Source organism: Macaca nemestrina, chromosome X, assembly GCF_043159975.1.
Source record: "Macaca nemestrina isolate mMacNem1 chromosome X, mMacNem.hap1, whole genome shotgun sequence".
NCBI classification, from domain to species: Eukaryota; Metazoa; Chordata; class Mammalia; order Primates; family Cercopithecidae; genus Macaca; species Macaca nemestrina.
Genome location: NC_092145.1, coordinates 89,752,841 through 89,768,521, shown reverse-complemented (window position 1 = coordinate 89,768,521; position 15,681 = coordinate 89,752,841). Strand labels below are relative to the sequence as shown.

Below are 15,681 nucleotides of genomic sequence, written 5' to 3'. Positions count from 1 at the left end.
GCTCCTTTAGCCAAGGAGGTCAATTTAAATGGTTCTGGCAAATTGCTCAAGACTGCAGGCTATGCACGCCCTGGAAAAGCAGTTATAGTTGTTGTTCTTCATTCTAATAAACTGATGATTGGAAAGATAAATGCTCCATTTATGATACCCTATGTTTTATTTCCTGTTTAGTGAAGAATAGAGTTCTTATTACAAGATATGGTGCTCCAGAAATCAGAGCTAGCTCTAAAATTACCTGAATATTCATTAACATTGAGAGGTATGGAATCCTACTGCATTTATGACTTACAGATGATATGGAGGTAACTTCATTTACAGTAGCTAAAAACACTGGCCTGAATCACATTTCTTCATTAGCAGAACTAGGAAATCAATATGCATAAGAAATAAATACTGTAGGTATTACTGTCCAAAAGGGTGACATTCTTAACATTTTAGAAGTAATTATTGCCCGACCTCTGTTGGTTTCAATTGGTGCCCTGACTTTAGCAACTGAAAGTCTCTGAGGCATTCTGAAACTGGATGATATGGTAAACACTTAACATTCTGGATAACACTGGCTGACTGTTCTGTTATGGCCACTAACAGTGTGACTTCAGTGAAAGAAGAGTATATTGGTTATCCTTGATTTTTGGAATGATATTTTCTCTATGAATTTCCAGGATTGGTCTTCCAGTTAGCACTTGCTTGAAATTATATTGATACAATCTAAAGAAATGGTTGTGTTTAGTCCCAAAATTTTTAAAGAAATGTAGCAAATAGTTCCAAAGTTTTAAAAGAAATGTATCAGATAGACATCTGGGAGCTGAAGAATACAATAACTGAAAAATTCACTAGAGGGTTTCAACAGTGGACTAGATCAAGCAGAAGAAATGCCAGTGTAGTAGAAGACCGGTCATTGGAAATTATCCTGTCTGAATAGAAAAAAAAATGGAAAAGAGTAAAGAAAGCTTAAGGGACTTGTGGGACATGATCAAACAAGCAAATATATGCATAACGAAGTCCCAGAAAGAGAATAGAAAGAGAAAGGGGTAAAAATTTTATTTAAAGTCATAATGGATAAAAATTTCCCAAGTCTGGAGAAAAAAATTGCCAGTCAGATCCAGGAAACTCACTGTGTCCCATATGAGATGAACTTAAAGACATCCACAGTAAGACACATTATAATCAAATTGTCAAGTTAGAAACAAAGAATTTCTAAAGCAGCAAGAGAAAGTGACTTGTGACATAAAAGAAAACCCATAAGATAATCAGGGAATTTCTAAGCAGAAACATTACAAAACAGAAGGGAGTGGAATTATAGACTCAATATACTGACAGGAAAAAAAAACCTGCCAAATAAGTGTACAGTGCCTGCCAAAACTAAACTTCAGAAATTAAAAATAGGAGTAACATCAGCAAGATGGCTGACTAGAGATGCCTTGTATTCATCTTCCTTACCCAGTAAGGGAACACAGCAATTAATAAACAGCTAAGATTTTACTGCAGTGTCAAAGGAGTTTGTTGGAGTGCAGCAGGAGAGTGGAGATGCAACTGTGGTTATTGGAAGTATAGGAGGGCAGCATGGAGTCACAGGGTCTCTGCAGCTTTGTCTCCCCCACTCAGACTGGATCTTCCTGGAGTAAGGAGGGACTCCTCATTGTGGGGAAAAAGTAAGCAGAAGATCCTCATTACTCCCCATTTCTACTGCAAACACCTACAGTCCTTACAACAGGAAAATTTCACAGTCCTTGCATGTCCTGGGCCAAGTTTGGAGAGTTGCTGAGAATTTATGCAGCTACATTGCCCAAGATTAGGAGCCCAAGATGTGCACTTCCCATGCTCTGTGAGCTAAGCTGCAGCACCTCACCACCATCTTGGGACCAGAGACTCAGTGCACCTTGCTCTAGGGGCCAGTAGCTTCTGCATCTCTCCAGCACTGGGGCTCCATCTTTATTACACTCAAGCCCACATGGGTGTCTGAATGCCACAACCCCAACTGTGTGGAGCCTGAGTCCAAAATAGGCTTTGACTCTGGTTCTACACAGCAAGAAAACCAACCCCCATTGCCACACTTCTATCAAGAGCTTCAGTCCCACACATGGTGAACCCACTCTTGAGCCAGACAGACTGCTGCATACCCAACCCCAAGCAGAAGAGATTTCTGAGCCTCCAAGAAGCTGATATGCCGCTGGACCAGTGAAGTGGCTGTGTGCTTCCACTCAGAACCTGATAAACAGCCCCACAGCATGCTCCCCCCTCAGACACCCTCCTATCCTGTCCAATGGCCATGTGCCCCCAATAAGGGTCTCAGAAACAGTCCTGCAGGTTGCCTCTTGCAGGCAGTCCCCCAGTCTGGCCAAGCATCCAATAGCCTATGTCCTGGACCTAAGAAACAGTCCTGAGGGACACACCTGCCAGACAAGCTCCAGGCCAGACAAGCAGCCTAGTATCTACATCGAAGACCTGAGAAATAGATCCTTGGGCCACCCCGGTAGACACACCCACAGGCTGGCCAGTAGCAGTGTATCCATATTTCATGCCTGAGAAACAACCCTGGAGGCTGCCTGTAGTGGACACATCCTCATATTACTCAAGCAGCTTTGTGCCCACATCCAAGGTCTGTAAGACAGCCCTGTGGACTACCTTCTGCATAAATGTCCCACTGCCCAGCTAAGCAGCTGTGCAACTGTGTCATGGGTCTGAGAAAAACAACCCTCTGCTCACTTCAGGCAGACATGCCTTCAGGCTGGCTACATAGCCTTGAACCCATGTTCCAAGCCAGAGAAACAGTGTGATAAGCCACCACTGGCATATAAGCCCCCAGGCCAGCCAAACAGCCTTCAGTCCAAGTGCCAGACCTGAGAAATGGCCCGGCAGGCTGCTCCTGGCAGGCATGTCTCCAGGCAGGTCAAGCAACTGTGTGCCGGTGCACCCAATCAGTTATAGCACCATGTCCCAAATGCAGTGAAGCAGGCTAAAGTTGACTGACCCACTATCTTCATGCATGTATTCCTGACCTGAGAAATAGCTTAGCAAGCTTATGCCTAGCAATCTGCCCAACTACCACCAGAAACTCTCTCAGCCTAAGCAACTGAGAAACTCACAGATGCTACTAGTGTGAATTACAGCTGAAGTAATTACAGAGGCCACACTACTGTGACCACCTGGAAGAAAGGTCAATGCACTTCACAAAACCAACACCTCAAGACCCATTTATACAAATCTCTTTTCCTACAAAATGTACTCCATAAAGTTGGAAGAGAAAACTTTTACACCAAATGCATGAAAATCAACATAGGGACACATCAAGCATGAAGAAGTCAAATAACATGACACCTCCAATGGAAAAGAATAATTCTACAGACTCCAATCATTGGAAAATATACACGATTTCAGAAGAAGTATTCAAAATAATAATCTCAAGGAAATTCCAGTGAGATGCAATAGAATACAATTAGACAATTCAGTAAAATCAGGAAAACAATCCATGATTTAAATGAAAAATTCAACCAAGAGATAGATGTAGAGAAAACCCAAACAGTAATTCCAGAGTGATTAATTAAATGAATTAAGTAACAAATACAGTTAAGAGCTTCAAGAACAGACTAGACTAAGCAGAAGAAAGGTTTTCTGAACTTGTAGATAGGTCTTTTGAAATAACACAGGCAGACAAAAAAGCAAGAAAAAAGGAATAAAAAAGAATTAAGAAAGCCAACAGGATTTATAAATTACCTTTAAGTGAACAAATATTTGTATTATGGATATTTCCGAAAGAGAAGGGAAAAGCTAAGGAAAACATATTGAATTAAATAATAGGAGAAAACTTTCCAAATCTTGGGACAGATATGAACATCTATGTCCAGGAAGCTCAAACAACTCCAAATAGATTGAACCTAGACAGGTCCTCTGCAAGACACATTACAGTCAAATTGTCAAACATTAAAGAAAATAATTATAAAACCAGCAAGAGAAAAGCGTCAAGTCACGTATAAGGGAATCTCCATTAGACTAACAGTGAATTTCTCATCAGAAACTTTACAGGCCAGGATAAAGTGAGATGATGTATTTAAAGTGTCTGGCAGAAAAAAACTATAAGCCAAAGATTTTATTGCCAGAAAAACTATCCTTAGGAAATGAAGGAGAAATAAAATATTCCACAGACAAGCGAAAACTAAGGAAATTCATCACCACTAGACTGGTTTTAGAAGAAATGCTCAAGTGAGTCTTACATCTGGAAACTGTAAAACTCACTGGTAGAACTGACACACAAACGAGAAAGGAAAAGGAATCAAACCTTATCACTACAGAAAGAAACCCAACTTCAAAAATAAATAATAAGAGAGTAAGTAAAGAACAAAAGATAAAAACAAACAATAAAATGACAAGCACAAGTCCTCATCTATCAATAATAACCTTGAATGTACATTTCTCATTGAAAAGATATATGTTGGCTGAATGGATGAAAAAACAAGACACAACTATATTCTGACAAGAAACTAACCTCATCTGTAAAGACACACATAGACTAAAAGGGAAGAAATGGAAAAAGGTGCTACATGCAAACAGAAACAAAAAGTGAGCAGAGTAGCTATAATTATGTCAGACAAAATTGATGTCAAGATTTAAAAAGAGACAAAAAATGAGTTATATAATAATGAGATCAATTAAGAAAGAGAAAATGACAGTTGTAAATATATATGTACCAACACTGGAGCACTTAAGTATATAAAGCAAATATTACTAAATCTAAAGAGAGAGAGACTTTAGTACAGTAATAGTTGGGGAGTTCAGCACCCTAATGTCAGCATTGGACAGACCATTTAGACAGCAAGTCAACTAAGATACATCAGATTTAAACTGTAACACAGACCAAATGGACCTAACAGACATTTACAGAATATTTCACCTGATAGCTGCAGAATACACATTATTTTAATCATGAAATGGAACATTATACAGGATTGGTCATATGTTAGGACAGAAACAAGTTTCAAAAAAAATTAAAAAAATAAAATCCTCTCAAATATCTAATCTAATGACAATAAAATAAAACTAGTTATCAATAACAAGAGGAACATGTGAAATGATACAAGTGCATGGCAATTAAACAACATGCTTTTCAGTAACAAATGAGTGAAGGAAGAAATTAAGAATGAAATATAAAAATTTCTTGAAAAAATGAAAATAGAAGCACAAGATGCTATAAAATCTATGAAAAATAGTAAAAGCAATATTAAGAGGCAAGTTTATGGTAATAAATTCTCACATCAAAAAACTGGAAAGATTTCAAATGAACAACTTAATAATACACTTCCAGTAAATAGAAAAACAAAAGTAAGCCAAATCCAAAATTAGTAAAAGGAAGAAGATAATACAGATTACAGCAAAAATAAATGAAATTGACAATAAAGAATATGAGAGATCAATGAAAGGAAAAGTTGTTACTTGGAAAAGGTAAACAAAATTGACAAACAATTAGCTAGAATAAATAAGAAAAAAAAAATCAAAGAAGACCTAAATAAAATCACAAACTTAAAGAAGGCAACCCAACTTCAAAAATAAATAATATCTATCACAATGGATAACATTGTGTTATCAACATTGTGTGTGATCCATCACTGTGGATAACATGAAAATACAAAAGATTATTAAAGACTAATAAAAACAAATACATGCCGATAAATTTGAAAACCTAGAGGAAATGGATAAACTCCTGGACACATACAATGTATTGAGTGACCTCTCATTGTCCTCGTGGCTCATTATATGCTAATTATAATGCACTAGTATGCTAAAAGATACTTCCACCTGTGCCATGACAGTTTACAACTGCCATGGCAATGTCAAGAAGTTACCCTATCTGGTCTAAAAAGGGGAGGAACCCACAGTTCCGGGAATTGCACACCCCTTTCCCAGAAAACTCATGAATAATCTCCGTTTAGCATATAATCAATAAATAATAATAAGTATCCTTAGTTGAGCAGCTCAAGCCATTGCTCTGCCTATGGAATAGCCATTTTTTTCCCTTTACTTTTTTGATAAACTTGCTTTCACTTAAAAAATAAATGAACTAAGAAGAAATAGAAAACCTAAACAGACAATAACAATGAAACTGAATCAGTAATATAGCCTTTCAACAAGTAAAGTCCAGGATCACGTGGCTTTTATTTTAATGTTTATTTTGGCTTCAGGGATTCATGTGAAAGTTTGTTACATAGGTAAACAGGTGTCACGGGGATTTGTTCAGATTATTTTATCATCCAGGTATTAAGCCCAGTACTCAATAGTTATCTTTTCTGCTCCTCTCCCTCCCCCTACCCTCCACCCTCAAGTAAACCCCAGTGTCTATTGTTTCCTTCTTTGTGTTCATAAGTTATTATTTAGCTCCCACTTATAAGTGAAAACATGCAGTATTTGGTTTTCTGTTTCTGCATTAGTTTGCTAAGGATGATAGCCTCCAGCTCCATCCATGTTCCTGCAAAAGACATGATCTTTTTTATGGCTGCATAGTATTGTATGGTGTGTATTACCACTTTTTTTTTAATTTAATCTGTCATTGATGGGCATTTAGATTGGTTCCATACCTTTGCTATTGTGATTAATGAACATATGTGTGTGGGGATCTTTATGGTAGAATGATTTCTATTCATCTGCATATACACTCAGTAATGGGATTGCTGGGTCGAATGGTACTTCTGCTTTCAGCTCTTGAAGGAATTGCCAAACTGCTTTCCACAGTGGTTGAAAACTAATTTTCAATCTCACTAACCGTGTTTAAGTGTTCCTTTCTCTCCACAACCTTACCAGCACGTGTTATTTATTTATTTATTTATTTAACTTTTTAACAATAGTCATTCTGAGTGTTCTGAGATGGTATCAATTTTGGTTTGACTTGCATTTCTCTAATAATTGGTGATATTGAGGATTTTTTCATATGTTTGTTGGCCACATGTATGTCTTTGACAAAGCTGACAAAAACAAGCAATTGGGAAAAGACTGCCTATTCAATAAATGTTGTTGGGATAACCGGCTAGCCATATGCAGAAGTTTTAAGCTGGACCCCTTCCTTACACCATATACAAAAATCAACTCAAGATGGCTTTAAAAATGTAAAACCCAAAACTATAAAAACCCTGGAAGACAGCCTAACCAATACCATCCTGGACATAGGAAAAGGCAAAGATTTCATGGCAAAGACACCAAAAGCAATTGCAACAAAAGCAAAAATAGACATGTGGGATCTAATTGAACTTAAGAGCTTCTGCACGGCAAAAGAAACTATCAACAGACTGAACAGACAACCTACAGATTGGGAGAAAATATTTGCAAACTATGCATCTTGCAAAGGTCTACTATCCAGCATCTATAAGGAACTTATACTTATTTACAAGAGAAAAATGAACAATCCCAATAAAAAGTGGGCCAAGGACATGAAAAGACACTTCTTAAAAGACATAGTGTGGCTTAACTGCTGAATTCTACCAAACACTTAGCAAAAAGGTAATGCCAGTTGTTCTGAAACTATTCCACAAAACTGAAGCAGAGAGAATTCTTTTTAACTCATTTTATGAAGACAGCATTACTCTGAAACCAAAAGCAAGCAAGGACACAACAAAAAAGGAAAACCACAGGCCAATATCCCTGACAAATATAGACACAAAAATCCTCAAAAAAATTACTCTGAAACTAAATTCAACTAAACATTGGAGATTACAACATGACCAAATGGGATTTATCCCAGGACTGCAAGTATGCTTTAAAATATTCAAATCAATAGACATCATGAATCACAGCAATAGAATTATGAACAAAAACCATATGATCATCTCAATAGATGAATAAAAAGCTTTTGGTAAAATTATCACTTTATGATAAAGTCTCTTAATAAATTAGGTACAGAAGAAAAATATGTCAACATGATGATGATTATATATGACAAACCCACAGCTGACATCTTACTGAATGGGGAAAACCTGAAAGCTTTTTCTCTAAGAACTAGAACAAGACAAAGATGCCCACTCTCACCATTTTAATTCAACATAGTACTGATTGCCCATTAGGCAACAAAAAGAATTAAAGGGTATACAAATTGTAAAGAAGGTAGTCAAATTGCCCCTGTTTGCAGACAACATGGTCACATATAGAGAAAAACCTAAAGAATATCAGAAAACTTTTAGAACTGAAAAACAAATTCAGGAGATTTTCAGGTTACAAAGTTAATAGACAAAAATCAGTGGCATTGCTATACATGAACAACAAACTAGGTGAAAAAGAAATCAAGAAGGCAATATCATTTACAATAGCTACCAAAAAAATAAAAATAAAATACCTAGGAATAAATTTAACCAAGGAGGTGAAAGACTACAAGGACAACCATAAAATATGGATAAAAGAAATCAAAGATGATACAAACAAATGAAAAAACATTTTATGCTCATGGATCTGAAGAATATTATTAAAACGGCAATACAACCCAAAGCAATCTACAGATTTAATGCAATCTCCATCAAAATACAATGACATTCCTTACAAAATATAAAAAAGTAATTCCAAAATTCTATGGAACGACAAATAGCCAAAGTAATTCTGATTAAAAAGAACAAGATGAAGGTATCACACTAACAGACCTCAAAATATACTAAACAACTCTAATAACCAAAACAACATGGTAATGGCATTTAAAAAGGCATTTAAACCAATGAAATAGTATGAAGAACCTAGAAATTAATTCACATATCTATAGCCAACATTTTTTTTCTTATATTTTAAGTTCTAGGGTACATGTGCACAAGGTGCAGGTTTGTTACAAATGTATGCATGTGCCATGTTGGTGTGCTGCACCCATTAACTCGTCATTTACATTAGGTATATCTCCTAATGCTATCCCCCCCGCCCCTCTCCCCACAATAGGACCCAGTGTGTGATGTTCCCCTTCCTGTGTCTAAGTGATCTCATTGTTCAATTCCCACCTATGAGTGAGAACATGCAGTATTTGGTTTTCTGTTCTTGCGATAGTTTGCTGAGAATGATGGTTTCCAGCTGCATCCATGTCCCTACAAAGGACACAATCTCATCCTTTTTTATGGCTGCATAGTATTCCATGGTGTATATATGTGCCACATTTTCTTAATCCAGACTGTCACTGATGGACATTTGGGTTGATTCCAAGTCTTTGCTATTGTGAATAGTGCCGCGATAAACATATGTGTGCATGTGTCTTTATAGCAGCATGACTTATAATTCCTTGGGTATATCCCCAGTAATGGGATGGCTGGGTCAAATGCTATTTCTAGTTCTACATCCCTGAGGAATCGCCACACTGTTTTCCATAATGGTTGAACTAGTTTACAATCCCACCAACAGTGTAAAAGTGTTCCTATTTCTCCACATCCTCTCCAACACCTGTGGTTTCCTGATATTTTAATGATTGCCATTCTATCTGGTGTGAGATTGTATCTCATTGTGGTTTTGATTTGCATTTCTCAGATGGTGAGTGATGATGAGCATTTTTTCATGTGTCTCTTGGCTGTATGAATGTCTTCTTTTGAGAAGTGTCTGTTCATATCCTTTGCCCACTTTTTGATGGGGTTGTTTGTTTTTTTTCTTGTAAATTTGATTGAGTTCTTTACAGGATCTGGATACTAGCCCTTTATCAGATGAGTAGATTGCAAAAATTTTCTCCCATTCTGTAGGTTGCCTATTCACTCTGATGGTAGTATCTTTTACTGTGCAGAAGCTCTTTAGTTTAATTAGATCTCATTTGTCAATTTTGGCTTTTGTTGTCGTTGCTTTTGGTGTTTTAGACATGAAGTCCTTGCCCATACCAATGTCCTGAATGGTATTACCTAGGTTTCTTCTAGGGTTTTTATGGTTTTAGGTCTACCATTTAAGTCTAATCTATCTTGAATTAATTTTCGTATAAGGAGTAAGGAAAGGATCCAGTTTCAACTTTCTACTTATGGCTAGCCAATTTACCCAGCACCATTTATTAAATATTTCTTCTTTTTGTCAGGTTTGTCAAACGTCATATGGCTGTAGATGTGTGGTATTATTTCTGAGGGCTCTATTCTGTTCCATCGGTCTATATCTCTGTTTTGGTACCAGTACCATGCTGTTTTGGTTACTATAGCCTTGTAGTATAGTTTGAAGTCAGGTAGCGTGATGCCTCTAGCTTTGTTCTTTGGGCTTAGGATTGTCTTGGCAATGCGGGGTCTTTTTTGGTTCCATATGAACTTTACAGCAGTTTTTTCCAATGCTGTATAGAAAGTCATTGGTAGCTTAATGGGGATGGCATAGAATCTATAAATGACCTTGGGCAGTATGGCCATTTTCACAATATTGATTCTTCCTATCCATGAGCATGGTATGTTCTTCCATTTGTTTGTGTCCTCTTCTTTTTCACTGAGCAGTGGTTTGTAGTACTCCTTGAAGAGGTCCTTTACATCCCTTGTAAGTTGGATTCCTAGGTATTTGATTCTCTTTGAAGCTATTGTGAATGGGAGTTCATTCATGATTTGGCTCTCTGTCCGTTACCGGTGTATTAGAATGCTTGTGATTTTTGCACATTGATTTTGTATCCTGAGACGTTGCTGAAGTTGCTTATCAGCTTAAGGAGATTTTGGGCTGAGACAATGGGGTTTTCTAAATATACAATCATGTCATCTGCAAAGAGGGACAATTTGACTTCTTCTTTTCCTAACTGAATACCCTTTATTTCTTTCTCTTGCCTGATTGCCTTAGCCAGAAATTCAAACACTTTGTTGAATAGGACTGATGAGAGAGGGCATTCCTGTCTTGTGCCAGTTGTCAAAGGGAATGCTTCCAGTTTTTGCCCATTCAGTATGATATTCGCTGTGGGTTTGTCATAAATAGCTCTTATGATTTTGAGATACGTTCCATCAATACGGAATTTATTGAGAGTTTTTAGCATGAAGGGCTGTTGTATTTTGTCAAAGGCCTTTTCTGCATCTATTGAGATAATCATGTGGTTTTTGTCTTTGGTTCTGTTTATATGCTGGATTACATTTATTGATTTGCGTATGTTGAACCAGGCTTGCATCCCAGGGATGAAGCCCACTTGATCATGATGGATAAGCTTTTTGATGTGCTGCTGGATTCGGTTTGCCAGTAGTTCATTGAGGATTTTTGCATGGATGTTCATCAGGGATATTAATCTAAAATTCTCTTTTTTTGTTGTGTCTCTGTCAGACTTTGGTATCAGGATGATGTTGGCCTCATAAAATGAGTTAGGGAGTATTCCCTGCTTTTCTATTGATTGGAATAGTTTCAGAAGGAATGGTAACATCTCCTCCTTGTACCTCTGGTAAAATTCAGCTGTGAATCCGTCTGGTCCTGGACTTTTTTTGGTTCCCAGGCTATTAATTATTTCCTGAGTTCTAGAACCTGCTATTGGTCTATTCAGGGATTCAACTTCTTCCTGGTTTAGTCTTGCGAGAGTGTAAGTGTCCAGGAAATTATCCATTTCTTCTAGGTTTTCTAGTTTATTTGTGTAGAGGTGTTTATAGTATTCTCTGATGGTAGTTTGTATTTCTGTGGGGTCGGTGATGATATCCCCTTTATCATTTTTTATTGCGTCTATTTGATTCTTCTCTCTTTTGTTCTTTATTAGTCTTGCTAGTGGTCTATCAATTTTGTTGATCTTTTCAAAAAACCAGCTCCTGGATGCATTGATTTTTTGGAGGGATTTTGTGTCTCTATCTCCTTCAGTTCTGCTCTGATCTTAGTTATTTCTTGCCTTCTGCTAGCTTTTGAATGTGTTTGCTTTTGCTTCTCTAGTTCTTTTAATTGTGATGCTAGGGTATCAATTTTAGATCTTTCCTGCTTTCTCTTGTGGGCATTTAGTGCTATAAATTTCCCTCTACACACTGCTTTAAATGTGTCCCAGAGATTCTGGTATGTTGTATCTTTGTTCTCATTGGTTTCAGAGAACATCTTTCTTTCTGCCTTCATTTCGTTATGTACCCAGTAGTCATTCAGGAGCAGGTTGTTCAGTTTCCATGTAGTTGAGCAGTTTTGATTGAGTTTCTTAGTCCTGAGTTCTAGTTTGATTGCACTGTGGTCTGAGAGACAGTTTGTTATAATTTCTGTTCTTGTACATTTGCTGAGGAGTGCTTTACTTCCAACTATGTGGTCAATTTTGGAATAAGTGTGATGTGGTGCTGAGAAGAATGTGTATTCTGTCGATTTGTGGTGGAGAGTCCTGTTGATGTCTATTAGGTCCGCTTGGTGCAGAGTTTAGTTCAATTCCTGGATATCCTTGTTAACTTTCTGTCTCATTAATCTGTCTAATGTTGACAGTGGGGTGTTAAAATCTCCCATTATTATTGTATGGGAGTCTAAGTCTCTTTGTAAGTCTCTAAGGACTTGCTTTATGAATCTGGGTGCTTCTGTATTGGGTGCATATATATTTATGATAATTAGCTTTTCCAGATGCATTGATCCATTTACCATTATGTAATGGGCTTCTTTGTCTCTTTTGATCTTTGATGGTTTAAAGTCTGTTTTATCAGAGACTAGAATTGCAACCCCTGCTTTTTATTTATTTTCCATTTGCTTGGTAGATTTTCCTCCATCCCTTTATTTTGAACCTATGTGTGTCTCTGCATGTGAGATGGGTCTCCTGAATACAGCAAACTGATGAGTCTTGACTCTTTATCCTATTTGCCAGTCTCTGTCTTTTAATTGGACCACTTAGTCCATTTACATTTTAGGTTGATATTGTTATATGTGAACTTGATCCTGTCATTATGATATTAGCTGGTTATTTTGCTTGCTAGTTGATGCAGTTTCTTCCTAGCATCGATGGACTGCACATTTTGACATGTTTTTGCCTTGACTGGTACCTGTTCTTCCTTTCTATGTTTAGTGCTTCCTTCAAGATCTCTTGTAGGGCAGGCCTGTTGGTGACAAAATCTCTAAGCATTTGTTTGTGTGTAAAGGATTTTATTACTCCTTCACTTATGAAACTTAATCTGGCTGGATATGAAATTCTGTGTTGAAAATTCTTTACTTTAAGAGTGTTGAATATTGGCCCCCACTCTCTTCTGGCTTGGACTGTTTCTGCTGAGAGATCTGCTGTTAGTCCGATGGGCTTCCCTTTGTGTGTAACCCAACCTTTCTCTCTGGATGCCCTTAACATTTTTTCCTTCATTTCAACTTTGGTGAATCTGACAATTATGTGTCTTGGAGTTGCTCTTCTCGAGGAGTATCTTTGTGGTATTCTCTGTATTTCCTGAATTTGAATGTTGGCCTGCCTTATTAGGTTGGGGAATTTCTCCTGGATGATATTGTGCAGTGTTTTCCTACTTCGTTCCATTTTCCCCGTCACTTTCAGGCACACCAATCAGACGTAGATATGGTCTTTTCACATAATCCCATATTTCTTGGAGGCTTTGTTCATTTCTTTTTACTCTTTTTTCTCTACACTTCTCTTCTCGCTTCATTTCATTCATTTGATCTTCAATCGCTGATACCCTTTCTTCCAGTTGATCGAGTCGGTTACTGAAGCTTGTGCATTTGTCACATAGTTTTCGTGTTATGGTTTTCATCTCTATCATCTTTTAGGGACTTCTCTACATTGGTTATTCTAGTTAGCAATTTGTCAAATCTTTTTTCAAGGTTTTAGTTTCTTTGCACTGGTTACGTAGTTCCTCCTTTAGCTCTGAGAAATTTGATCGACTGAAGCCTTCTCTCAACTTGTCAAAGTCATTCTCTGTCCAGCTTTATTCCGTTGCTGGTGATGAGCTGCGTTCCTTTGGAGGGGGAGATGCACCTGATTTTTTGAATGTCCAGCTTTTCTGCACTACTTTTTCCCCATCTTTGTGGTTTTATCTGCCTTTGATCTTTGATGATGGTGATGTACTGATGAGGTTTTGGTGTGGGTGTCCTTTCTGTTTGTTAGTTTTCCTTCTATCAATCAGGACCCTCAGCTGTAGGTCTGTTGGAGTTTGATTGAGGTCCACTCCAGACCCTGTTTGCCTGGGTATCAGCAGCAGAGGCTGCAGAAGATAGAATATTGCTGAACAACGAGTGTTGCTGTCTGATCCTTGCTCTGGACGCTTCGTCTCAGGGGTGTACCCAGCTGTGTGAGGTGTGAGGTGTTTGTCTGCACCTAGTGGGGGTTATCTCCCAGTTAGGCTACTCAGGGGTCAGGGACCCACTTGAGCAGGCAGTCTGTCTGTTCTCAGATCTCAACCTCCATGGTAGGAGTTCCACTGCTCTCTTCAAAGCTGTCAGACAGGGGCATTTACCTCTGTTGAGGTTTCTGCTACTTTTTGTTTAGCTATGCCCTGTCCCCAGAGGAGGAGTCTACAGAGGCAGGTCGGCCTCCTTGAGCTGTGGTGGGATCCACCCAATTTGAGCTTCCCAGTGGCTTTGTTTACCTACTTAAGCCTCAGCAATGGTGGGCGCCCCTCCCCCAGCCTCACTGCCACCTTGCAGTTAGATCTCAGACTGCTGTGCTAGCAATGACGGAGGCTCCATGGGTGTGGGACCCTCTGGGCCAGGTGTAGGATATAATCTCCTGGTGTGCCGTTTGCCAAGACCCTTGGTAAAGCACAGTATTAGGGTGGGAGTTACCCAATTTTCCAGGTGTTGGTTGTCTCACTTTCCTTTGGCTAGGGAAAGGAATTCTCTTCCTTCTTGCACTTCCCAGGTGAGGTGATGCCTCGCCCTGCTTCACCTCTCACTGGTCGGGCTGCACCAGCAGACCAGTGCCAACTATCCTACACGACCCAGTGAGATGAACCTGGTACCTCAGTTGAAAATGCAGAAATCAGCCGTCTTCTGTGTCACTCATGCTGGGAGCTGGAAGCTGGAGCTGTTCCTATTCAGCCATCTTGGGCACACCCCCCCTATTTTTTTTTTTTTTTTTTTGAGTCAGAGTCTTGCTCTTTTGTCCCCAGGGTAGAGTGCATAGGAGCGATCTCGGCTCACTGCAACCTCCGTCTCCCAGGTTCAAGTGATTCTCATGACTCAGTCTCCTGAGTAGCTGAGATTACAGGTGTGCACCACCACGCCTGGCTGATTTTTGTATTTTTAGACAGGGTTACATCATGTTGGCCAGGCTGCTTTGGTTTTGGACTCCTAACCTCAAGCATTCCACTTGCCTTGGCTTCCAAAAATGATAGGACTACAGGCATAAGCCACTGCGCCTGGCTGTATAGCCAACTGGTCTTTGACAAATGTTTCACCAGTTTGTGAAACATTTGGGAAAGGACAGTGTCTTTGGTAAATGATGCTGGAAAATCTGCATTCATATGCAGCAGAATGAAACTAGACTCGTGCCTTTTATGTTATACAAAAATCAACTCAAAATTAACCAAACACCTAAATGTCATAGCTGAAATGTAAAACTGCTAGAAAGAAACACAGGGTAAACACTTCAGGATATTGGTCTGGGAAAATATTTCACAGTCAAGACGTTAAAAACACAGGCAGCAAAAGCAAAGATGAACAGGTACGATTACTATAAACTAAAACGCTTCTGAACAGCAAAGGAGACAATCAGCAGAGTGAAAAGGCAACCTACAAAATGTTAAGGAAGTTCAACAATCAAATGATATTTATCCCTAGGATGCGAAGATGGCTAAACATAGGGAAACAAATAAATGTGATGCACCACATTAAAATAAAGAATGATTTAAAAATATATTGTCTCAATAGATTCTAAAAAATAAG

The 15,681-nt window shown here is 38.4% G+C and overlaps 1 protein-coding gene and 1 long non-coding RNA gene across 17 annotated transcripts in view; both read left to right on the top strand.

Annotated features, from left to right (window-relative positions):
* The window catches only part of LOC105476707 (zinc finger CCCH-type containing 12B), a 433,900-nt gene that overhangs the window by 250,697 nt on the left and 167,522 nt on the right, over window positions 1–15,681 (top strand). The window lies entirely within an intron of this gene.
* The window catches only part of LOC139360847 (uncharacterized), a 44,373-nt gene that overhangs the window by 13,330 nt on the left and 15,362 nt on the right, over window positions 1–15,681 (top strand). Inside the window, exon 1 of the long non-coding RNA XR_011618387.1 lies at window positions 1–15,681. This exon is cut by the window's left edge and continues 13,330 nt beyond it. This is a non-coding gene — a long non-coding RNA (uncharacterized lncRNA).